This window comes from Musca autumnalis, unplaced genomic scaffold (genome assembly GCF_047663935.1).
Source record: "Musca autumnalis isolate F117 unplaced genomic scaffold, ASM4766393v1 scaffold_1, whole genome shotgun sequence".
In the NCBI taxonomy this organism is placed as follows: Eukaryota; Metazoa; Arthropoda; class Insecta; order Diptera; family Muscidae; genus Musca; species Musca autumnalis.
Window position 1 is genome coordinate 135,091,366 of NW_027411644.1, and position 23,654 is coordinate 135,115,019.

The following is a 23,654-nucleotide window of genomic DNA, read 5'->3' on the forward strand; positions in this document are numbered from 1 at the left end:
GGGCGGAGGATGTTGGAGGAGAACGCTTTTATGTTTTTGTAGATTTTTGTTGTTATATGTATTGGGTCTTTGATTTTATTATTTATTTTAATTTAATTCGAAATTTGTTAACTTTTTAATTTTTATGATTAATTCGGCCCACCTTAATGTTTTGTTCGTTCGTCCCACCCTAATGTGTGTAGTACTTGTACTTATTCCCTTTTGTGTCGTGTCCGTCGCAACGAGAAACAACAACAACTATGCCTACACAGCTTAGGCATTTGTCTGTTGTTAGTTTCGTCGTCCGTTTTGTGTTCGATGGGCATAACAACAACAATTGTTAAGAGCAGTTCTGTCTGTATGCAATTTCGCACATACAGATCGGCAACTGTGGCCCTTCATATTTTGTTTTGTGCGAATGTTCTTATTTCTAATATTTTGATCGTTTTTATATGTTTTTTGATCGTTTCAATTTTCAATCGTTCCCTTTTATGTTGTGGCCCTACAAAAGGGATAGAAAATAAGATTGTTATTAGTTGACAAATAACCGGCTAACTAACATAAACAAATAAATTTGTGAATTCTTATTGGAGAAAACTATCGTGTTTTTTATTTATTCTTTGCGGGCACTAAAATAAACTTTCTGTGCGAACAGCACCCTTTATTTCAGAAAGGTGCAACAGAAGCACCTTTTATTTCAGAAAGGTGCAACAGAAGCACCCTTTATTTCAGAAAGGTGCAACAGAAGCACCCTTTATTTCAGAAAGGTGCAACAAAAGCACCCTTTATTTCAGAAAGGTGCAACAGAAGCACCCTTTATTTCAGAAAGGTGCAACAGAAGCACCCTTTATTTCAGAAAGGTTCAATAGAAGCACCCTTTATTTCAGAAAGGTTCAATAGAAACACCCTTTATTTCAGAAGGTGCAACAGAAGCACCCTTTATTTCAGAAAGGTGCAACAGAAGCACCCTTTATTTCAGAAAGGTTCAATAGAAGCACCCTTTATTTCAGAAGGACCCTTTATTTCAGAAAGGTTCAATAGAAGCACCCTTTATTTCAGAAGGACCCTTTATTTCAGACAGGTTCAATAGAAGCACCCTTTATTTCAGAAAGGTTCAATAGGAGCACACTTTATTTCAGAAAGGTTCAATAGGAGCACCCTTTATTTCAGAAAGGTTCAATAGAAGCACCCTTTATTTCAGAAAGGTTCAATAGAAGCACCCTTTATTTCAGAAAGGTTCAATAGAAGCACCCTTTATTTCAGAAAGGTTCAATAGAAGCACCTTTTATTTCAGAAAGGTTCAATAGAAGCACCCTTTATTTCAGAATGGTTCAATAGAAGAACCATTTATTTCAGAAAGGTTCAATAGAAGCACCCTTTCCTTCAAAAAGTGGCTGTAGGAGCACCCTTTCTTTAAGAAAGGGATTATAGAAGCAGAAATTTCAGAAAGTGTCAATAGAAGCACCCTTTCTTTCAGGAAGTGTCTTCTTTTAGAAAGTGCCAATAGAAGCACCCTTTCTTTCAGGAAGTGTCTTTCTTTTAGAAAGTGTCAATAGAAGCACCCTTTCTTTCAGGAAGTGTCTTTCTTTTAGAAAGTGTCAATAGAAGCACCCTTTCTTTCAGGAAGAGTCTTTCTTTTTGAAAGTGTCAATAGAAGCACCCTTTCTTTCAGGAAGTGTCTTTCTTTTAGAAAGTGTCAATAGAAGCACCCTTTCTTTCAGGAAGTGTCTTTCTTTTAGAAAGGTGCAACAGAAGCACCCTTTATTTCAGAAAGGTGCAACAGAAGCACCCTTTATTTCAGAAAGGTGCAACAGAAGCACCCTTTATTTCAGAAAGATGCAACAGAAGCACCCTTTATTTCAGAAAGGTGCAACAAAAGCACCCTTTATTTCAGAAAGGTGCAACAGAAGCACCCTTTATTTCAGAAAGGTGCAACAGAAGCACCCTTTTTTCAGAAAGGTGCAACCGAAGCACCGTTTATTTCAGAAAGGTGCAACCGAAGCACGTTTATTTCAGATAGGTGCAACAGAAGCACCCTTTATTTCAGAAAGGTGCAACAGAAGCACCCTTTATTTCAGAAAGGTGCAACAGAAGCACCCTTTATTTCAGAAAGGTGCAACAGAAGCACCCTTTATTTCAGAAAGGTGCAACAGAAGCACCCTTTATTTCAGAAAGGTGCAACAGAAGCACCCTTTATTTCAGAAAGGTTCAATACAAGCACCCTTTATTTCAGAAAGGTTCAATAGAAGCACCCTTTATTTCAGAAGGTGCAACAGAAGCACCCTTTATTTCAGAAAGGTGCAACAGAAGCACCCTTTATTTCAGAAGGACCCTTTATTTCAGAAAGGTTCACTAGAAGCACCCTTTATTTCAGAAAGGTTCAATAGGAGCACCCTTTATTTCAGAAAGGTTCAATAGAAGCACCCTTTATTTCAGAAAGGTTCAATAGAAGCACCCTTTATTTCAGAAAGGTTCAATAGAAGCACCCTTTATTTCAGAAAGGTTCAATAGAAGCACCCTTTATTTCAGAAAGGTTCAATAGAAGCACCCTTTATTTCAGAAAGGTTCAATAGAAGCACCCTTTATTTCAGAAAGGTTCAATAGAAGCACCCTTTATTTCAGAAAGGTTCAATAGAAGCACCCTTTATTTCAGAAATGTTCAATAGAAGCACCTTTTATTTCAGAAAGGTTCAATAGAAGCACCCTTTATTTCAGAAAGGTTCAATAGAAGCACCCTTTATTTCAGAAAGGTTCAATAGAAGCACCCTTTCCTTCAAAAAGTGGCTGTAGGAGCACCCTTTCTTTAAGAAAGGGATTATAGAAGCAGAAATTTCAGAAAGTGTCAATAGAAGCACCCTTTCTTTCAGGAAGTGTGTTTCTTTTAGAAAGTGTCTATAGAAGCACCCTTTCTTTCAGGAAGTGTCTTTCTTTTAGAAAGTGTCAATAGAAGCACCCTTTCTTTCAGGAAGTGTCTTTCTTTTAGAAAGTGTCAATAGAAGCACCCTTTCTTTCAGGAAGTGTCTTTCTTTTAGAAAGTGTCAATAGAAGCACCCTTTCTTTCAGGAAGTGTCTTTCTTTTAGAAAGTGTCAATAGAAGCACCCTTTCTTTCAGGAAGTGTCTTTCTTTTAGAAAGTGTCAATAGAAGCACCCTTTCTTTCAGGAAGAGTCTTTCTTTTAGAAAGTGTCAATAGAAGCACCCTTTCTTTCAGCAAGAGCCTTTCTTTTTGAAAGTGTCAATAGAAGCACCCTTTCTTTCAGGAAGTGTCTTTCTTTTAGAAAGTGTCAATAGAAGCACCCTTTCTTTCAGGAAGTGTCTTTCTTTTAGAAAGTGTCAATAGAAGCAATCTTTATTTCAGAAAGGTGCAACAGAAGCACCCTTTATTTCAGAAAGATGCAACAGAAGCACCCTTTATTTCAGAAAGGTGCAACAAAAGCATGCTTTATTTCAGAAAGGTGCAACAGAAGCACCCTTTATTTCAGAAAGTTGCAACAGAAGCACCCTTTTTCAGAAAGGTGCAACCGAAGCACCGTTTATTTCAGATAGGTGCAACAGAAGCACCCTTTATTTCAGAAAGGTGCAACAGAAGCACCCTTTCTTTCAGGAAGTGTCTTTCTTTTAGAAAGTGTCAATAGAAGCACCCTTTCTTTCAGGAAGTGTCTTTCTTTTAGAAAGTGTCAATAGAAGCACCCTTTCTTTCAGGAAGTGTCTTTCTTTTAGAAAGTGTCAATAGAAGCACCCTTTCTTTCAGGAAGTGTCTTTCTTTTAGAAAGTGTCAATAGAAGCACCCTTTCTTTCAGGAAATGTCTTTCTTTTAGAAAGTGTCAATAGAAGCACCCTTTCTTTCAGGAAGTGTCTTTCTTGTAGAAAGTGTCAATAGAAGCACCCTTTCTTTCAGGAAGTGTCTTTCTTTTAGAAAGTGTCAATAGAAGCACCCTTTATTTCAGAAAGGTGCAACAGAAGCACCCTTTATTTCAGAAAGGTGCAACAGAAGCACCCTTTATTTCAGAAAGGTGCAACAGAAGCACCCTTTATTTCAGAAAGATGCAACAGAAGCACCCTTTATATCAGAAAGGTGCAACAGAAGCACCCTTTATTTCAGAAAGGTGCAACAGAAGCACCCTTTATTTCAGAAAGGTGCAACAGAAGCACCCTTTATTTCAGAAAGGTGCAACAGAAGCACCCTTTATTTCAGAAAGGTGCAACAGAAGCACCCTTTATTTCAGAAAGGTGCAACAGAAGCTCGCTTTATTTCAGAAAGGTGCAACAGAAGCACCCTTTATTTCAGAAAGGTGCAACAGAAGCACCCTATATTTCAGAAAGGTGCAGTAGAAGCACCCCTTATTTCAGAAAGGGTCAGTAGAAGCACCCCTTATTTCAGAAAGGTTCAATAGAAGCACCCTTTTTTTCAGAAAGGTGCAACAGAAGCACCCTATATTTCAGAAAGGTGCAGTAGAAGCACCCCTTATTTCAGAAAGGGTCAGTAGAAGCACCCCTTATTTCAGAAAGGTTCAATAGAAGCACCCTTTTTTTCAGAAAGGTGCAACAGAAGCACCCTATATTTCAGAAAGGTGCAGTAGAAGCACCCTTTATTTCAGAAAGATGCAACAGAAGCACCCTTTATATCAGAAAGGTGCAACAGAAGCACCCTTTATTTCAGAAAGGTGCAACAGAAGCACCCTTTATTTCAGAAAGGTGCAACAGAAGCACCCTTTATTTCAGAAAGGTGCAACAGAAGCACCCTTTATTTCAGAAAGGTGCAACAGAAGCACCCTTTATTTCAGAAAGGTGCAACAGAAGCACCCTTTATTTCAGAAAGGTGCAACAGAAGCTCGCTTTATTTCAGAAAGGTGCAACAGAAGCACCCTTTATTTCAGAAAGGTGCAACAGAAGCACCCTATATTTCAGAAAGGTGCAGTAGAAGCACCCCTTATTTCAGAAAGGGTCAGTAGAAGCACCCCTTATTTCAGAAAGGTTCAATAGAAGCACCCTTTTTTTCAGAAAGGTGCAACAGAAGCACCCTATATTTCAGAAAGGTGCAGTAGAAGCACCCCTTATTTCAGAAAGGGTCAGTAGAAGCACCCCTTATTTCAGAAAGGTTCAATAGAAGCACCCTTTTTTTCAGAAAGGTGCAACAGAAGCACCCTATATTTCAGAAAGGTGCAGTAGAAGCACCCCTATTTCAGAAAGGGTCAGTAGAAGCACCCCTATTTCAGAAAGGTTCAATAGAAGCACCCTTTATTTCAGAAAGGTTCAATAGAAGCACCCTTTATTTCAGAAAGGTTCAATAGAAGCACCCTTTATTTCAGAAAGGTGCAACAGAAGCACCCTTTATTTCAGAAAGGTGCAACAGAAGCACCCTTTATTTCAGAAAGGTGCAACAGAAGCACCCTTTATTTCAGAAGGTGCAACAGAAGCACCCTTTATTTCAGAAAGGTGCAACAGAAGCACCCTTTATTTCAGAAAGGTGCAACAGAAGCACCCTTTATTTCAGAAAGGTGCAACAGAAGCACCCTTTATTTCAGAAAGGTGCAACAGAAGCACCCTTTATTTCAGAAAGGTGCAACAGAAGCACCCTTTATTTCAGAAAGGTGCAACAGAAGCACCCTTTATTTCTGAAAGGTGCAACAGAAGCACCCTTTATTTCAGAAAGGTGCAACAGAAGCACCCTTTATTTCAGAAAGGTGCAACAGAAGCACCCTTTATTTCAGAAAGGTGCAACAGAAGCACCCTTTATTTCTGAAAGGTGCAACAGAAGCACCCTTTATTTCAGAAAGGTGCAACAGAAGCACCCTTTATTTCAGAAAGGTGCAACAGAAGCACCCTTTATTTCAGAAAGGTGCAACAGAAGCACCCTTTATTTCAGAAAGGTGCAACAGAAGCACCCTTTATTTCAGAAAGGTGCAACAGAAGCACCCTTTATTTCAGAAAGGTGCAACAGAAGCACCCTTTATTTCAGAAAGGTGCAACAGAAGCACCCTTTATTTCAGAAAGGTGCAACAGAAGCGCCCTTTATTTCAGAAAGGTGCAACAGAAGCACCCTTTATTTCAGAAAGGTGCAACAGAAGCACCCTTTATTTCAGAAAGGTGCAACAGAAGCACCCTTTATTTCAGAAAGGTGCAACAGAAGCACCCTTTATTTCAGAAAGGTTCAATAGAAGCACCCTTTATTTCAGAAATGTTCAATAGAAGCACCCTTTATTTCAGAAAGGGTCAGTATAAGCACCCCTTATTTCAGAAAGGTTCAATAGAAGCACCCTTTATTTCAGAAAGGTTCAATAGAAGCACCCTTTATTTCAGAAAGGTTCAATAGAAGCACCCTTTATTTCAGAAAGGTTCAATAGAAGCACCCTTTATTTCAGAAAGGTTCAATAGAAGCGCCCTTTATTTCAGAAAGGTTCAATAGAAGCACCCTTTATTTCAGAAAGGTTCAATAGAAGCACCCTTTATTTCAGAAAGGTTCAATAGAAGCACCCTTTATTTCAGAAAGGTTCAATAGAAGCACCCTTTATTTCAGAAAGGTTCAATAGAAGCGCCCTTTATTTCAGAAAGGTTCAATAGAAGCACCCTTTATTTCAGAAAGGTTCAATAGAAGCACCCTTTATTTCAGAAAGGTTCAATAGAAGCGCCCTTTATTTCAGAAAGATTCAATAGAAGCGCCCTGTATTTTAGAAAGGTTCAATAGAAGCACCCTTTATTTCAGAAATGTTCAATAGAAGCACCCTTTATTTCAGAAATGTTCAATAGAAGCACCCTTTATTTCAGAAAGGGTCAGTATAAGCACCCCTTATTTCAGAAAGGTTCAATAGAAGCGCCCTTTATTTCAGAAAGGTTCAATAGAAGCACCCTTTATTTCAGAAAGGTTCAATAGAAGCACCCTTTATTTCAGAAAGGTTCAATAGAAGCACCCTTTATTTCAGAAAGGTTCAATAGAAGCACCCTTTATTTCAGAAATGTTCAATAGAAGCACCCTTTATTTCAGAAAGGGTCAGTATAAGCACCCCTTATTTCAGAAAGGTTCAATAGAAGCACCCTTTATTTCAGAAAGGTTCAACAGAAGCACCCTTTATTTCAGAAAGGTTCAATAAAAGCACCCTTTATTTCAGAAAGGTTCAATAGAAGCACCCTTTATTTCAGAAGGTGCAACAGAAGCACTCTTTATTTCAGAAAGGTGCAACAGAAGCACCCTTTATTTCAGAAAGGTTCAATAGAAGCACCCTTTATTTCAGAAGGACCCTTTATTTCAGAAAGGTTCAATAGAAGCACCCTTTATTTCAGAAAGGTTCAATAGGAGCACACTTTATTTCAGAAAGGTTCAATAGAAGCACCCTTTATTTCAGAAAGGTTCAATAGGAGCACACTTTATTTCAGAAAGGTTCAATAGAAGCACCCTTTATTTCAGAAAGGTTCAATAGAAGCACCCTTTATTTCAGAAAGGTTCAATAGAAGCACCCTTTATTTCAGAAAGGTTCAATAGAAGCACCCTTTATTTCAGAAAGGTTCAATAGAAGCACCCTCTATTTCAGAAAGGTTCAATAGAAGCACCTTTTATTTCAGAAAGGTTCAATAGAAGCACCCTTTATTTCAGAAAGGTTCAATAGAAGCACCCTTTATTTCAGAAAGGTTCAATAGAAGCACCCTTTCCTTCAAAAAGTGGCTGTAGGAGCACCCTTTCTTTAAGAAAGGGATTATAGAAGCAGAAATTTCAGAAAGTGTCAATAGAAGCACCCTTTCTTTCAGGAAGTGTCTTTCTTTTAGAAAGTGTCAATAGAAGCACCCTTTCTTTCAGGAAGTGTCTTTCTTTTAGAAAGTGTCAATAGAAGCACCCTTTCTTTCAGGAAGTGTCTTTCTTTTAGAAAGTGTCAATAGTAGCACCCTTTCTTTCAGGAAGTGTCTTTCTTTTAGAAAGTGTCAATAGAAGCACCCTTTCTTTCAGGAAGTGTCTTTCTTTTAGAAAGTGTCAATAGAAGCACCCTTTCTTTCAGGAAGTGTCTTTCTTTTAGAAAGTGTCAATAGAAGCACCCTTTCTTTCAGGAAGTGTCTTTCTTTTAGAAAGTGTCAATAGAAGCACCCTTTCTTTCAGGAAGTGTCTTTCTTTTAGAAAGTGTCAATAGAAGCACCCTTTCTTTCAGGAAGAGTCTTTCTTTTAGAAAGTGTCAATAGAAGCACCCTTTCTTTCAGCAAGAGTCTTTCTTTTTGAAAGTGTCAATAGAAGCACCCTTTCTTTCAGGAAGTGTCTTTCTTTTAGAAAGTGTCAATAGAAGCACCCTTTCTTTCAGGAAGTGTCTTTCTTTTAGAAAGTGTCAATAGAAGCACCCTTTATTTCAGAAAGGTGCAACAGAAGCACCCTTTATTTCAGAAAGATGCAACAGAAGCACCCTTTATTTCAGAAAGGTGCAACAAAAGCATCCTTTATTTCAGAAAGGTGCAACAGAAGCACCCTTTATTTCAGAAAGTTGCAACAGAAGCACCCTTTTTCAGAAAGGTGCAACCGAAGCACCGTTTATTTCAGATAGGTGCAACAGAAGCACCCTTTATTTCAGAAAGTGTCTTTCTTTTAGAAAGTGGCAATAGAAGCACCCTTTCTTTCAGGAAATGTCTTTCTTTTAGAAAGTGTCAACAGAAGCACCCTTTCTTTCAGGAAATGTCTTTCTTTTAGAAAGTGTCAATAGAAGCACCCTTTCTTTCAGGAAGTGTCTTTCTTTTAGAAAGTGTCAATAGAAGCACCCTTTCTTTCAGGAAGTGTCTTTCTTTTAGAAAGTGTCAATAGAAGCACCCTTTCTTTCAGGAAGTGTCTTTCTTTTAGAAAGTGTCAATAGAAGCACCCTTTCTTTCAGGAAGTGTCTTTCTTTTAGAAAGTGTCAATAGAAGCACCCTTTATTTCAGAAAGGTGCAACAGAAGCACCCTTTATTTCAGAAAGGTGCAACAGAAGCACCCTTTATTTCAGAAAGATGCAACAGAAGCACCCTTTATTTCAGAAAGGTGCAACAGAAGCACCCTTTATTTCAGAAAGGTGCAACAGAAGCACCCTTTATTTCAGAAAGGTGCAACAGAAGCACCCTTTATTTCAGAAAGGTGCAACAGAAGCACCCTTTATTTCAGAAAGGTGCAACAGAAGCACCCTTTATTTCAGAAAGGTGCAACAGAAGCACCCTTTATTTCAGAAAGGTGCAACAGAAGCACCCTTTATTTCAGAAAGGTGCAACAGAAGCACCCTTTATTTCAGAAAGGTGCAACAGAAGCACCCTATATTTCAGAAAGGTGCAGTAGAAGCACCCCTTATTTCAGAAAGGGTCAGTAGAAGCACCCCTTATTTCAGAAAGGGTCAGTAGAAGCACCCCTTATTTCAGAAAGGTTCAATAGAAGCACCCTTTATTTCAGAAAGGTGCAACAGAAGCACCCTATATTTCAGAAAGGTGCAGTAGAAGCACCCCTTATTTCAGAAAGGGTCAGTAGAAGCACCCCTATTTCAGAAAGGTTCAATAGAAGCACCCTTTATTTCAGAAAGGTTCAATAGAAGCACCCATTATTTCAGAAAGGTTCAATAGAAGCACCCTTTATTTCAGAAAGGTGCAACAGAAGCACCCTTTATTTCAGAAAGGTGCAACAGAAGCACCCTTTATTTCAGAAAGGTGCAACAGAAGCACCCTTTATTTCAGAAGGTGCAACAGAAGCACCCTTTATTTCAGAAAGGTGCAACAGAAGCACCCTTTATTTCAGAAAGGTGCAACAGAAGCACCCTTTATTTCAGAAAGGTGCAACAGAAGCACCCTTTATTTCAGAAGGTGCAACAGAAGCACCCTTTGTTTCAGAAAGGTGCAACAGAAGCACCCTTTATTTCAGAAAGGTGCAACAGAAGCACCCTTTATTTCAGAAAGGTGCAACAGATGCACCCTTTATTTCAGAAAGGTGCAACAGAAGCACCCTTTATTTCAGAAAGGTGCAACAGAAGCACCCTTTATTTCAGAAAGGTGCAACAGAAGCACCCTTTATTTCAGAAAGGTGCAACAGAAGCACCCTTTATTTCTGAAAGGTGCAACAGAAGCACCCTTTATTTCAGAAAGGTGCAACAGAAGCACCCTTTATTTCAGAAAGGTGCAACAGAAGCACCCTTTATTTCAGAAAGGTGCAACAGAAGCACCCTTTATTTCAGAAAGGTGCAACAGAAGCACCCTTTATTTCAGAAAGGTGCAACAGAAGCACCCTTTATTTCAGAAAGGTGCAACAGAAGCGCCCTTTATTTCAGAAAGGTGCAACAGAAGCGCCCTTTATTTCAGAAAGGTGCAACAGAAGCACCCTTTATTTCAGAAAGGTGCAACAGAAGCACCCTTTATTTCAGAAAGGTGCAACAGAAGCACCCTTTATTTCAGAAAGGTGCAACAGAAGCACCCTTTATTTCAGAAAGGTTCAATAGAAGCACCCTTTATTTCAGAAATGTTCAATAGAAGCACCCTTTATTTCAGAAAGGGTCAGTATAAGCACCCCTTATTTCAGAAAGGTTCAATAGAAGCACCCTTTATTTCAGAAAGGTTCAATAGAAGCACCCTTTATTTCAGAAAGGTTCAATAGAAGCGCCCTTTATTTCAGAAAGGTTCAATAGAAGCACCCTTTATTTCAGAAAGGTTCAATAGAAGCACCCTTTATTTCAGAAAGGTTCAATAGAAGCGCCCTTTATTTCAGAAAGATTCAATAGAAGCGCCCTGTATTTTAGAAAGGTTCAATAGAAGCACCCCTTATTTCAGAAAGGTTCAATAGAAGCACCCTTTATTTCAGAAAGGTTCAATAGAAGCACCCTTTATTTCAGAAAGGTTCAATAGAAGCACCCTTTATTTCAGAAAGGTTCAATAGAAGCACCCTTTATTTCAGAAAGGTGCAACAGAAGCACCCTTTATTTCAGAAGGTGCAACAGAAGCACCCTTTATTTCAGAAAGGTTCAACAAAAGCACCCTTTATTTCAGAAAGGTGCAACAGAAGCACCCTTTATTTCAGAAAGGTGCAACAGAAGCGCCCTTTATTTCAGAAAGGTTCAATAGAAGCACCCTTTATTTCAGAAAGGTTCAATAGAAGCACCCTTTATTTCAGAAAGGTTCAATAGAAGCACCCTTTATTTCAGAAAGGTTCAATAGAAGCACCCTTTATTTCAGAAAGGTTCAATAGAAGCACCCTTTATTTCAGAAAGGTTCAATAGAAGCACCCTTTATTTCAGAAAGGTTCAATAGAAGCACCCTTTATTTCAGAAAGGTTCAATAGAAGCACCCTTTATTTCAGAAAGGTTCAATAGAAGCACCCTTTATTTCAGAAAGGTTCAATAGAAGCACCCTTTATTTCAGAAAGGTTCAATAGAAGCACCCTTTATTTCAGAAAGGTTCAATAGAAGCACCCTTTATTTCAGAAAGGTTCAATAGAAGCACCCTTTATTTCAGAAAGGTTCAATAGAAGCACCCTTTATTTCAGAAAGGTTCAATAGAAGCACCCTTTATTTCAGAAAGGTTCAATAGAAGCACCCTTTATTTCAGAAAGGTTCAATAGAAGCACCCTTTATTTCAGAAAGGTTCAATAGAAGCACCCTTTATTTCAGAAAGGTTCAATAGAAGCACCCTTTATTTCAGAAAGGTTCAATAGAAGCACCCTTTATTTCAGAAAGGTTCAATAGAAGCACCCTTTATTTCAGAAAGGTTCAATAGAAGCACCCTTTATTTCAGAAAGGTTCAATAGAAGCACCCTTTATTTCAGAAAGGTTCAATAGAAGCACCCTTTATTTCAGAAAGGTTCAATAGAAGCACCCTTTATTTCAGAAAGGTTCAATAGAAGCACCCTTTATTTCAGAAAGGTTCAATAGAAGCACCCTTTATTTCAGAAAGGTTCAATAGAAGCACCCTTTATTTCAGAAAGGTTCAATAGAAGCACCCTTTATTTCAGAAAGGTTCAATAGAAGCACCCTTTATTTCAGAAAGGTTCAATAGAAGCACCCTTTATTTCAGAAAGGTTCAATAGAAGCACCCTTTATTTCAGAAAGGTTCAATAGAAGCACCCTTTATTTCAGAAAGGTTCAATAGAAGCACCCTTTATTTCAGAAAGGTTCAATAGAAGCACCCTTTATTTCAGAAAGGTTCAATAGAAGCACCCTTTATTTCAGAAAGGTGCAACAGAAGCACCCTATATTTCAGAAAGGTGCAGTAGAAGCACCCCTTATTTCAGAAAGGGTCAGTAGAAGCACCCCTTATTTCAGAAAGGTTCAATAGAAGCACCCTTTATTTCAGAAAGGTGCAACAGAAGCACCCTTTATTTCAGAAAGGTGCAACAGAAGCACCCTATATTTCAGAAAGGGTCAGTAGAAGCACCCTTTATTTCAGAAAGGTGCAACAGAAGCACCCTTTATTTCAGAAAGGTGCAACAGAAGCACCCTTTATTTCAGAAGGTGCAACAGAAGCACCCTTTATTTCAGAAGGTGCAACAGAAGCACCCTTTATTTCAGAAAGGTGCAACAGAAGCACCCTTTATTTCAGAAAGGTGCAACAGAAGCACCCTTTATTTCAGAAAGGTGCAACAGAAGCACCCTTTATTTCAGAAAGGTGCAACAGAAGCACCCTTTATTTCAGAAAGGTGCAACAGAAGCACCCTTTATTTCAGAAAGGTGCAACAGAAGCACCCTTTATTTCAGAAAGGTGCAACAGAAGCACCCTTTATTTCAGAAAGGTGCAACAGAAGCACCCTTTATTTCAGAAAGGTGCAACAGAAGCACCCTTTATTTCAGAAAGGTGCAACAGAAGCACCCTTTATTTCAGAAAGGTGCAACAGAAGCACCCTTTATTTCAGAAAGGTGCAACAGAAGCACCCTTTATTTCAGAAAGGTGCAACAGAAGCACCCTTTATTTCAGAAAGGTGCAACAGAAGCACCCTTTATTTCAGAAAGGTGCAACAGAAGCACCCTTTATTTCAGAAAGGTGCAACAGAAGCACCCTTTATTTCAGAAAGGTGCAACAGAAGCACCCTTTATTTCAGAAAGGTGCAACAGAAGCACCCTTTATTTCAGAAAGGTGCAACAGAAGCACCCTTTATTTCAGAAAGGTGCAACAGAAGCACCCTTTATTTCAGAAAGGTGCAACAGAAGCACCCTTTATTTCAGAAAGGTGCAACAGAAGCACCCTTTATTTCAGAAAGGTGCAACAGAAGCACCCTTTATTTCAGAAAGGTGCAACAGAAGCACCCTTTATTTCAGAAAGGTGCAACAGAAGCACCCTTTATTTCAGAAAGGTGCAACAGAAGCACCCTTTATTTCAGAAAGGTGCAACAGAAGCACCCTTTATTTCAGAAAGGTGCAACAGAAGCACCCTTTATTTCAGAAAGGTGCAACAGAAGCACCCTTTATTTCAGAAAGGTGCAACAGAAGCACCCTTTATTTCAGAAAGGTGCAACAGAAGCACCCTTTATTTCAGAAAGGTGCAACAGAAGCACCCTTTATTTCAGAAAGGTGCAACAGAAGCACCCTTTATTTCAGAAAGGTGCAACAGAAGCACCCTTTATTTCAGAAAGGTGCAACAGAAGCACCCTTTATTTCAGAAAGGTGCAACAGAAGCACCCTTTATTTCAGAAAGGTTCAATAGAAGCACCCTTTATTTCAGAAAGGTTCAATAGAAGCACCCTTTATTTCAGAAAGGTGCAATAGAAGCACCCCTTATTTCAGAAAGGTTCAATAGAAGCACCCTTTATTTCAGAAAGGTTCAATAGAAGCACCCTTTATTTCAGAAAGGTTCAAAAGAAGCACCCTTTCCTTCAAAAAGTGGCTGTAGGAGCACCCTTTCTTTAAGAAAAGGATTATAGAAGCAGAAATTTCAGAAAGTGTCAATAGAAGCACCCTTTCTTTCAGGAAGTGTCTTTCTTTTAGAAAGTGTCAATAGAAGCACCCTTTCTTTCAGGAAGTGTCTTTCTTTTAGAAAGTGTCAATAGAAGCACCCTTTCTTTCAGGAAGTGTCTTTCTTTTAGAAAGTGACAATAGAAGCATCCTTTCTTTCAGGAAGTGTCTTTCTTTTAGAAAGTGTCAATAGAAGCACCCTTTATTTCAGAAAGGTGCAACAGAAGCACCCTTTATTTCAGAAAGATGCAACAGAAGCACCCTTTATTTCAGAAAGGTGCAACAAAAGCACCCTTTATTTCAGAAAGGTGCAACAGAAGCACCCTTTATTTCAGAAAGGTGCAACAGAAGCACCCTTTTTTCAGAAAGGTGCAACCGAAGCACCGTTTATTTCAGATAGGTGCAACAGAAGCACCCTTTATTTCAGAAAGGTGCAACAGAAGCACCCTTTCTTTCAGGAAGTGTCTTTCTTTTAGAAAGTGTCAATAGAAGCACCCTTTCTTCCAGGAAGTGTCTTTCTTTTAGAAAGTGTCAATAGAAGCACCCTTTCTTCCAGGAAGTGTCTTTCTTTTAGAAAGTGTCAATAGAAGCACCCTTTCTTTCAGGAAGTGTCTTTCTTTTAGAAAGTGTCAATAGAAGCACCCTTTCTTTCAGGAAGTGTCTTTCTTTTAGAAAGTGTCAATAGAAGCACCCTTTCTTTCAGCAAGTGTCTTTCTTTTAGAAAGTGTCAATAGAAGCACCCTTTATTTCAGAAAGGTGCAACAGAAGCACCCTTTATTTCAGATAGGTGCAACAGAAGCACCCTTTATTTCAGAAAGGTGCAACAGAAGCACCCTTTATTTCAGAAAGGTGCAACAGAAGCACCCTTTGTTTCAGAAAGGTGCAACAGAAGCACCCTTTATTTCAGAAAGGTGCAACAGAAGCACCCTTTATTTCAGAAAGGTGCAAGAGAAGCACCCTTTATTTCAGAAAGGTGCAAGAGAAGCACCCTTTATTTCAGAAAGGTGCAACAGAAGCACCCTTTATTTCAGAAAGGTGCAACAGAAGCACCCTTTATTTCAGAAAGGTGCAACAGAAGCACCCTTTATTTCAGAAAGGTGCAACAGAAGCACCCTTTATTTCAGAAAGGTGCAACAGAAGCACCCTTTATTTCAGAAAGGTGCAACAGAAGCACCCTTTATTTCAGAAAGGTGCAACAGAAGCACCCTTTATTTCAGAAAGGTGCAACAGAAGCACCCTTTATTTCAGAAAGGTGCAACAGAAGCACCCTTTATTTCAGAAAGGTGCAACAGAAGCTCCCTTTATTTCAGAAAGGTGCAACAGAAGCACCCTTTATTTCAGAAAGGTGCAACAGAAGCACCCTTTATTTCAGAAAGGTGCAGTAGAAGCACCCCTTATTTCAGAAAGGGTCAGTAGAAGCACCCCTTATTTCAGAAAGGTTCAATAGAAGCACTCTTTATTTCAGAAAGGTTCAATAGAAGCACCCTTTATTTCAGAAAGGTTCAATAGAAGCACCCTTTATTTCAGAAAGGTTCAATAGAAGCACCCTTTATTTCAGAAAGGTGCAAGAGAAGCACCCTTTATTTCAGAAAGGTGCAACAGAAGCACCCTTTATTTCAGAAAGGTGCAACAGAAGCACCCTTTATTTAGAAGGTGCAACAGAAGCACCCTTTATTTCAGAAAGGTGCAACAGAAGCACCCTTTATTTAAAAGGTGCAACAAAAGCACCCTTTATTTCAGAAAGGTTCAATAGGAGCACACTTTATTTGTCCTCACTGACAAAACCAACATCCCAACAAACAGATATATGTATGTTAATGATGAACTTACAGCACACTATAGACGCATCCTATGGATTGCCAAAACAAAAGCAAATGAGAACGGTTGGAAGTTTGTATGGGTTAAGGATGGACGCATTTATGTCAGGAAAAATGAAACTTCGCCCCAAATTATTATAAACAACTCGTCCGATATCGAATTAATAACAAAAACAAATTAATCAATTTACTCCGGATGATATTTTTTCTGTTTCAATGCGAATCTGTTTTCTCCTTTCAATTAAAAAAGCTAAATATTTGTACAAAGCCTATTTTTTTAAATCTTTTTTATGAAAAAGATTAATTTCCAAATAAGAATAAAATAAAAAATATAACATAAACTTTGAATTTTGAAATGTTATATAAAATGAATTCTCAAAACCCAATTTTCAATACTTTTAATGAACTCAATGAGTATGTGAATAATAAAACAATATCAGCAACATGCATGAACATTCGGTCCCTTAGAAAGAATTTCACCGAATTTTTAGTAAGAATTAAAGATCTGATGAAACATTTAAAAATAATAATTCTCATGGAAACAAATATAAATGATGATGAGAATCAATTCTATGAAATATGCGGATTCAACTCAATATTTTTAAACCGAATAAACAGAGGTGGTGGAATCGTTGTATACATAACTGATCAAATTGATTTTAGCGCAAGAAATACAAACACAAAGTATATGGAATCGATTATAATAGAAATTTCACTGAGTTGCAACAATGTACTGACAGTAATCCCCTGCTATCGTCCTCCCAGTTTAAACATAAACCATTTCATTGAAGAACTAGACCATTGCCAAAAGAGTGTCTGCAACAAACATAAAGTTATATTAGTCGGGGATATGAACATTGACATCAATGCAAATAACATGACTGTAAAACGTTATTTAGATATATGTGCATCCAATGGCCTTGAATTTTTAATTACGGGAACAACCAGAGAAGACGATCGTAATGGAAGCAAAAGTTGCATAGACCACTTATTTATGAGACATAATGAGAAATATAGTACTAAAGCAGCCATAATCACCACTACCATTTCGGACCATTACACGATATTTGGAAGTATGGAAACACAACATACAAAAGCCAATTCAGATAACCATACATTTGTTAATTCCAAAATTAATAACATAAAAGTAAACGAAATGTTGAAAGAAGTAGATTGGAATAATATAGTAAGAGAAACAAAAGGTTCAATTGACCTTTTTAATAAAATCCACAAAATATTTTCTGAAATATATGAAAAATCAACAGAATCAATAAGAATTAAGGCAAGAAATAGAAGTGGACAACCATGGCTTACTGATGATTTAATACACTGTTGCAATATAAGAGATAATTTATATCAAAAATATAGAAAGAACAAAAGCACAGTTAATGAAAGACTATACAAAGCTTTTAACAATCAACTTAATAAAAAAATTTTGTTTGCCAAAAACACATATTACTACCGCAAATTCGTGCAAAGCAGAAGCGATATCCGAGAAACATGGAAAACACTAAATCAGGTACTTGGAAAGAGGAGTAATAATGTAGATGAAACACTTAAAATAAATTTTAGGAATCAAAATACCTCGATAGTGGCTGAAAATTTCGCAAAACAATTCAAAGATAACGTTGAAAGCATTGTACATACCTGTGAAATAAAGACTTTGTATTGCAACGAAACAACTATGTCAAATTCATTATTCATGGAAAACACAAATATCTTAGAAGTTACTAATATTTTAAATAGTCTCAACACTAGAAAAAGTGCGGGTTTTGATGGCATTCGACCCAAGGATCTCAAAAATAATTCAAATATTCTGGCGCCAGTAATAACTGATTTGGTTAATAGGAGCTTAATCGAGTCTACTATCCCAGATATTCTAAAAACTTCCATAATTCGACCAATTTATAAGAATGGTACCAAATCCTCATACGAAAATTACAGACCAATCTCTATACTTCCTATCATTGAAAAAGTATTGGAAGAAATAGTCAGCAGAAGACTGAATAGCTTCTTAACGAAATTTAACCTCATCAACAAAAGCCAATATGGATTTCAAAAAGGGAAGAGCATTAATAAGCTTTTGGGACACTTTTCAAATGAAATTAACAAGAACTTGTCCGCTCATAAACACGTTCTGGCAATGTTTATTGACTTTAGCAAGGCGTTCGACACATTATCCCATCAAAAGCTACTTGCCATATTAGAAAGGAACGGAATAAGAGGGCAAACCCTAATGTGGTTTGAAAACTACCTAAAATACCGTACCTTTAGAGTAAAAATAGATAACAACACTAGCAAGGAATATGGTGTAGAGTATGGAGTCCCTCAAGGATCTAAACTTGGACCCATTCTTTTTATCATTTATACTAATGAAATGGTAAAAACTCTTAATGATAGCACTACCTTTTCCTACGCTGATGATACGGCGGTGCTTTTTATCGGATACATCTTTACAAACAGCGGAACGCAGAATCCAAAGCGAAATGAATAAAATAACTAGATGGTGTCATGATAACGGGTTAGTCATTAACGCAAGCAAAACTAAATTGATACACTTTAGAACGAAGCACTCCCCAATAAAAGATATTGCAATAATATTTCACAGCTACGAATGTATACATAAAAACGCCAGAACCAACGATCATCAAAATGATACATGTACAACAAAAATCGAAGTGGTGGACACATATAAATACCTCGGGGTCATTTTGGACAGCTTCTTTAAGTGGAAACCCCAAATTGATAATGTCAGAAAGAAACTTCGAAAATCAGCCTACGCCATATATCATTTGAGCAACTGTGCCCCATACCACGTTATGAGACAAGCCTACTTCTCACTGGTCGAATCCTACCTGAGGCATGGGATTACAGCTTGGGGAAACTCAACACATTGCTCTATATTGCAAACTGCTCAAAACAACCTTCTGAAAACTATTCACAAAAGCTTTAAAAAATCACAATCATACCAACAACAAACTAATTCAACATCATCATCAAATCTCGCTGTAAGAAACGTAGAAAATCAGCGCAATACATCAACACAATATGACAATATACACAAAAATCTACACGTCTTAAATATTAGCAACCTCTACAAGTCAACAATTGTAAACGAATTTTCTGATGAAACCAATCTGCTGCATCACATCGATCACAGACAAAATACTAGAAGGCGAAATGAAGGACGATATAAGATTCCCAGGTTTAAAAATGAATACGGAAGAAGAGCCCTAGAAGTCAGCCTCCCAACTACACTGAATGGTCTCCCCCTGGAATTACTAACCATAAGAAACAAAATAAAAAGAAAAAAAGTATTAAAAAATTATTTTATAAGTTCGTAAATTTTCAATTTATAAAACAAAACAGCTGAACTAAAAACCTATACAAAATGTAAACTGAAAAATTTATGTATGTAAATTACTTATAATTATATCCTGCAGACAAGCCAAAAGCTTCGTGGGATTAATGAATTGTAAACTTTCATATATACCGAAATAAAGATGAATATAAAAAAAGAAGCACCCTTTATTTCAGAAAGGTTCAATAAAAGCACCCTTTATTTCAGAAAGGTTCAATAGAAGCACCCTTTATTTCAGAAAGGTGCAACAGAAGCACCCTTTATTTCAGAAAGGTGCAACAGAAGCACCTTTTATTTCAGAAAGGTGCAACAGAAGCACCCTTTATTTCAGAAAGGTGCAACAGAAGCACCCTTTATTTCAGAAAGGTGCAACAGAAGCACCCTTTATTTCAGAAAGGTGCAACAGAAGCACCCTTTATTTCAGAAAGGTGCAACAGAAGCACCCTTTATTTCAGAAAGGTGCAACAGAAGCACCCTTTATTTCAGAAAGGTGCAACAGAAGCACCCTTTATTTCAGAAAGGTGCAACAGAAGCACCCTTTATTTCAGAAAGGTGCAACAGAAGCACCCTTTCTTTCAGGAAGTGTCTTTCTTTTAGAAAGTGTCAATAGAAGCACCCTTTATTTCAGAAAGGTTCAATAGGAGCGCCCTTTATTTCAGAAAGGTTCAATAGAAGCACCCTTTATTTCAGAAAGGTGCAACAGAAGCACCCTTTATTTCAGAAAGGTGCAACCGAAGCACCCTCTATTTCAGATAGGTGCAACAGAAGCACCCTTTCTTTCAGGAAGTGTCTTTCTTTTAGAAAGTGTCAATACCCAGCAAAAATCCTCATTACAAACCTCCTTTCCCACCCATTATTTTAACAAGGGCATGTCGCGCGAGATATCTGGTTATTTTGTAACCACTGAAAAAGGAAGATGGTAACCACTGAAATAAGTAGATACTGAGTAGATTCTGACTACTTATTTCAGTGGATACAAAATAACCAGATATTTCGGGCGACATGCCCTTGTTAAAATAATGGGTGGGAAAGGAGGTTTGTAATGAGGATTTTTGCTGGGTAGAAGCACCCTTTCTTTCAGGAAGTGTCTTTCTTTTAGAAAGTGTCAATAGAAGCACCCTTTCTTTCAGGAAGTGTCTTTCTTTTAGAAAGTGTCAATAGAAGCACCCTTTCTTTCAGGAAGTGTCTTTCTTTTAGAAAGTGTCAATAGAAGCACCCTTTCTTTCAGGAAGTGTCTTTCTTTTAGAAAGTGTCAATAGAAGCACCCTTTCTTTCAGGAAGTGTCTTTCTTTTAGAAAGTGTCAATAGAAGCACCCTCTATTTCAGAAAGGTGCAACAGAAGCACCCTTTATTTCAGAAAGGTGCAACAGAAGCACCCTTTATTTCAGAAAGGTGCAACAGAAGCACCCTTTATTTCAGAAAGGTGCAACAGAAGCACCTTTTATTTCAGAAAGGTGCAACAGAAGCACCCTTTATTTCAGAAAGGTGCAACAGAAGCACCCTTTATTTCAGAAAGGTGCAACAGAAGCACCCTTTATTTCAGAAAGGTGCAACAGAAGCACCCTTTATTTCAGAAAGGTGCAACAGAAGCACCCTTTATTTCAGAAAGGTGCAACAGAAGCACCCTTTATTTCAGAAAGGTGCAACAGAAGCACCCTTTATTTCAGAAAGGTGCAACAGAAGCACCCTTTATTTCAGAAAGGTGCAACAGAAGCACCCTTTATTTCAGAAAGGTGCAACAGAAGCACCCTTTATTTCAGAAAGGTGCAACAGAAGCACCCTTTATTTCAGAAAGGTGCAACAGAAGCACCCTTTATTTCAGAAAGGTGCAAAAGAAGCACCCTTTATTTCAGAAAGGTGCAACAGAAGCACCCTTTATTTCAGAAAGGTGCAATAGAAGCACCCTTTATTTCAGAAAGGTGCAACAGAAGCACCCTTTATTTCAGAAAGGTGCAACAGAAGCACCCTTTATTTCAGAAAGGTGCAACAGAAGCTCCCTTTATTTCAGAAAGGTGCAACAGAAGCACCCTTTATTTCAGAAAGGTGCAACAGAAGCACCCTTTATTTCAGAAAGGTGCAGTAGAAGCACCCCTTATTTCAGAAAGGGTCAGTAGAAGCACCCCTTATTTCAGAAAGGTTCAATAGAAGCACCCTTTATTTCAGAAAGGTTCAATAGAAGCACCCTTTATTTCAGAAAGGTTCAATAGAAGCACCCTTTATTTCAGAAAGGTTCAATAGAAGCACCCTTTATTTCAGAAAGGTGCAAGAGAAGCACCCTTTATTTCAGAAAGGTGCAACAGAAGCACCCTTTATTTCAGAAAGGTGCAACAGAAGCACCCTTTATTTAGAAGGTGCAACAGGAGCACCCTTTATTTCAGAAAGGTGCAACAGAAGCACCCTTTATTTCAGAAAGGTGCAACAAAAGCACCCTTTATTTCAGAAAGGTGCAACAGAAGCACCCTTTATTTCAGAAAGGTGCAACAGAAGCACCCTTTATTTCAGAAAGGTGCAACAGAAGCACCCTTTATTTCAGAAAGGTGCAACAGAAGCACCCTTTATTTCAGAAAGGTGCAAAAGAAGCACCCTTTATTTCAGAAAGGTGCAACAGAAGCACCCTTTATTTCAGAAAGGTGCAACAGAAGCACCCTTTATTTCACAAAGGTGCAACAGAAGCACCCTTTATTTCAGAAAGGTGCAACAGAAGCACCCTTTATTTCAGAAAGGTGCAGTAGAAGCAACTCTTATTTCAGAAAGGTTCAATAGAAGCACCCTTTATTTCAGAAAGGTGCAACAGAAGCACCCTTTATTTCAGAAAGGTGCAGTAGAAGCACCTCTTATTTCAGAAAAGTTCAATAGAAGCACCCTTTATTTCAGGAATGTTCAATAGAAGCACCCTTTATTTCAGAAAGGGTCAGTATAAGCACCCCTTATTTCAGAAAGGTTCAATAGAAGCACCCTTTATTTCAGAAAGGTTCAATAGAAGCACCCTTTATTTCAGAAAGGTTCAATAGAAGCACCCTTTATTTCAGAAAGGTTCAATAGAAGCACCTTTTATTTCAGAAAGGTTCAATAGAAGCGCCCTTTATTTCAGAAAGGTTCAATAGAAGCACCCTTTATTTCAGAAAGGTTCAATAGCGCCCTTTATTTCAGAAAGATTCAATAGAAGCGCCCTGTATTTTAGAAAGGTTCAATAGAAGCACCCCTTATTTCAGAAAGGTTCAATAGAAGCACCCTTTATTTCAGAAAGGTTCAATAGAAGCACCCTTTATTTCAGAAAGGTTCAATAGAAGCACCCTTTATTTCAGAAAGGTTCAATAGAAGCACCCTTTATTTCAGAAAGGTGCAACAGAAGCACCCTTTATTTCAGAAGGTGCAACAGAAGCACCCTTTATTTCAGAAAGGTGCAACAGAAGCACCCTTTATTTCCGAAAGGTGCAACAAAAGCACACTTTATTTCAGAAAGGTGCAACAGAAGCACCCTTTATTTCAGAAATGTGCAACAGGAGCACCCTTTATTTCAGAAAGGTTCAATAGAAGCACCCTTTATTTCAGAAAGGTGCAAAAGAAGCACTCTTTATTTCAGAAAGGTGCAACAGAAGCACCCTTTATTTCAGAAAGGTGCAACAGAAGCACCCTTTATTTCAGAAAGGTGCAACAGAAGCACCCTTTATTTCAGAAAGGTGCAACAGAAGCACCCTTTATTTCAGAAAGGTGCAACAGAAGCACCCTTTATTTCAAAAAGGTGCAACAGAAGCACCCTTTATTTCAGAAAGGTGCAACAGAAGCACCCTTTATTTCAGAAAGGTGCAACAGAAGCACCCTTTATTTCAGAAAGGTGCAACAGAAGCACCCTTTATTTCAGAAAGGTGCAACAGAAGCACCCTTTATTTCAGAAATGTGCAACAGAAGCACCCTTTATTTCAGAAAGGTGCAACAGAAGCACCCTTTATTTCAGAAAGGTGCAACAGAAGCACCCTTTATTTCAGAAAGGTGCAACAGAAGCACCCTTTATTTCAGAAAGGTGCAACAGAAGCACCCTTTACTTCAGAAAGGTGCAACAGAAGCACCCTTTATTTCAGAAAGGTGCAACAGAAGCTCCCTTTATTTCAGAAAGGTGCAACAGAAGCACCCTTTATTTCAGAAAGGTGCAGTAGAAGCACCCCTTATTTCAGAAAGGGTCAGTAGAAGCACCCTTATTTCAGAAAGGTTCAATAGAAGCACCCTTTATTTCAGAAAGGTTCAATAGAAGCACCCTTTATTTCAGAAAGGTTCAATAGAAGCACCCTTTATTTCAGAAAGGTTCAATAGAAGCACCCTTTATTTCAGAAAGGTGCAAGAGAAGCACCCTTTATTTCAGAAAGGTGCAAGAGAAGCACCCTTTATTTCAGAAAGGTGCAACAGAAGCACCCTTTATTTCAGAAAGGTGCAACAGAAGCACCCTTTATTTAGAAGGTGCAACAGAAGCACCCTTTATTTCAGAAAGGTGCAACAGAAGCACCCTTTATTTCAGAAAGGTGCAACAAAAGCACCCTTTATTTCAGAAAGGTGCAACAGAAGCACCCTTTATTTCAGAAAGATGAAACAGAAGCACCCTTTATTTCAGAAAGGTGCAACAAAAGCACCCTTTATTTCAGAAAGGTGCAAC